Genomic DNA, 2,955 nt, shown 5'->3' with positions numbered 1-2,955 from the left:
TGACGAGAGAATTCATTTCAATTCCTTTCTCTAATTCTTAATATCTAAAAGTGTCTTTAAATAGTTTAAAGAATTCTTCAAATATATGCTAAGAGACTCTTTCTGATTTGTTTAGAACTTAACGCTTTATAGGATTTCAACAAAAACAATATAGGTTTTAGCTTTTGATAACCAAACATGTTTGCATCCAAAACATGTGATGTACATCTTTTTAACATTAATTTGAACCTCTCCCTCACACCCCTCACATCATAGAGAGACTTTGCATCACCTTGCTCAAAGTTGGTAATGTTTGTTATCTTCTCCACGAACTTTCCATTAGATATAATCGCTCCAGAATATATTCTTCAATCTATTCCTAAATATGGGTGGTATCACTCAACAAAGCATCCCATCAATAATCTGTCATCTTTGTATAATTTGTTATCTCTAGTTGTATTATAGATTCCAACTTCAGTTCCACAGTTTTTTTTTAGAGTTTTAGTGATGTCAAATTGTGATGCAAGCTGATTCATTCTTCAATTACAAATTTTTAATTAAGGTGGTCTTTAGTATGATGTTGTAGGGAGTGAGATGGGTGCTTTGTGCGTGTTTTTTTAGTACTTTTAATACATGTTTGACATTTGGAGGGGAATGGAGAATTTTTTCTATTATCTATGTTGTTTTCTTTGTATAGGTGGGTTGTTTTGCGATTTTTTATGTTATAGAAAAGGTGTAGTTTTTCCGTATTTGATTTTGACCGATTGTTTCTCTAGCTTTTTGGATACCTCTAATACCTTATTTTATTATAATATTCTTTTTGCTTGTTAAGAATAAGTTGAGTTACACATGTGTAATTTGTGTTTGAATATCTAAAACAATACATTTAATGAATATGTAATGAGGCTTTTGAAACTTCTAATTAAAATATTTCTTGACGCACATATTAAGATGAATATTATTGAAAGATGAATCTTATTATTAATAAGGATGATAATAGTAAAGAGCTCTCTATGAAATAACATGCATTGTTGATTTGCGATTTTAGGACTCTTTTTCTTTCCCCAGACATTTCCATTGGACCAGGGCTAGACCATACAAGATAAGGCCAAAGAAAAATCCAAAATTTGGAACCGAAGACCAATAATTTTTTTAATGAAATTAAAGAAAGGGATGATGAATAGCCAAAAAAATAAATGCACCAGCCGGGAATCAAACCCGGGTCTGTACCGTGGCAGGGTACTATTCTACCACTAGACCACTGGTGCTTGATGATTGGTGATTTGTAATGGCGCTATATATTCATATTTTTGATGTAAATATCAATGTTATGTTCTTACTGTTTATAACAATTTTAATTTGTTTGAAACACTAAGTTAAACTACTTTAATTAATCGCGCTGGACTTTGTATATATAATTACTACTTAATTAATTTGGGTAGGCTAATGAACTTTTAAAAAAATCTTATCTCTATGGGTGTCAGAACCATTGATCCCATGGATTATTCCTTATTCATGCAATAATTGAATTAATAAAAAGACAAAAGAATGGAACCGAAAATATAAATATTAATGTTAAAATTCAAGAGATAGCCATCAATTCATCAATGAGACAGCCACATGAATGGATACCATTTAAATACAAACATACATTTTATTAACTCAATCATTCAATTAGCGGAATCACTAGTACTAGCTATTAATTTTAATCTTTTATATGATATATAGTATTTTATTTTGTTTTAATTAAGAAGTTTTTTTATATTTTAAATGTTATGTATTTTCTATTTTATAGATTTTGTTTTAATTAACAATTTCATTTTGGTGGAGCACACGCTAAACATTTAAAATATCTTTTTTTTATGTAAAATCATTATATTGAGAATCAAATTTTATTGCTGTAATAATTTTTTCATTTAGTCTTAATTTATAGTATGTATAATCCCTCGAACAAATCCTCCTGAATTGAGATTGAAATGCTTTTTTTATGTCTTCTTAATTTTTTAGGAGTGTCGGATGACATGAAACTTGTCTATCAAAGTATCCTTAAAAAAATTAATAGATTTAGGAGTAAAGTACTCAAATATGAACAATTAGAAAGAGCATTCAGTCAAATAGTAAAAGATCCGTGATTTTAAAAAAGATGTCAAGGGACATGCGAATGATTTGGTGATTTAGAGACATGAAGTATGATAGAGTAAATTTATTCACCAAAATATTAGTTTCACATAGAGAATTATGTTGATTTAGTGACTATTAGGAGATTATTTGGATTTACTTTATGGAAAAGAAATGTTCATTCGTTTAATAAAATTTTATTTGCAATTCTTCTATACAAAGGGCAGTAACTCTCAGTTTGAGGATATTCAATTTAAAATCCTGCAACAAGAGTACAATAGACAAAAAGCGACTATCGTTAGGAAGTTAAGGAAAACCCATGGTAAATTTAGCAGTAAGAAATTGAGAAATCGATTGTTGATGCAACATTGTGTTTTTTTTTCCTTATTCTTCTTCTTCTACTTCTATGTGACACTAATATTTTGGCTAATTATTTCCACACATTTGCAGAGTTATAAGGGATATATGAGAAGCAAAGAATGAAGATTATATTTGTGGTACATGGAAATACGATGCGATTCAGAGCTTCAAATGGTCATTGAAGTTTCTTCATGCCATTAAAGGATGCCCAATTCTCTTGCATCTTTATATCGTATTCCTCCAAGGGTGAAAGTCACAAATGTAAGTATAAAGTGCACAACCTAAGAAGGGATGGGAGTGTGAATTAGGTTTTCTAAGACTTTTTTGGTTATTTTAGAGATGCTCTTATGCTCTTAATTTTTCGGAAATAATTCGATGAATATATGAAGTAAAATACAGAATTTTAAATGTAGAAAAATAAAGAACTCAACGAAATATATTAATCCCACTTTTCAATCAATGGTAGTTCCCTCACACCCCTTTGAGATATTTTCACTA

General features: G+C 29.4%; 1 non-coding gene across 1 annotated transcript; it reads right to left on the bottom strand.

Moving 5' to 3' along the window:
* Window positions 1-1,176: 1,176 nt before the first annotated feature.
* Window positions 1,177-1,247, bottom strand: TRNAG-GCC (transfer RNA glycine (anticodon GCC)). The gene has a single exon. It is a non-coding gene; the product is annotated as a tRNA-Gly (tRNA).
* Window positions 1,248-2,955: the final 1,708 nt, after the last annotated feature.

This window comes from Lathyrus oleraceus, chromosome 7 (genome assembly GCF_024323335.1).
Source record: "Lathyrus oleraceus cultivar Zhongwan6 chromosome 7, CAAS_Psat_ZW6_1.0, whole genome shotgun sequence".
Lineage (NCBI taxonomy): Eukaryota > Viridiplantae > Streptophyta > Magnoliopsida > Fabales > Fabaceae > Lathyrus > Lathyrus oleraceus.
Note: the sequence above shows the minus strand (reverse complement) of the source record. Positions and strands in the feature narration are given on the sequence as shown.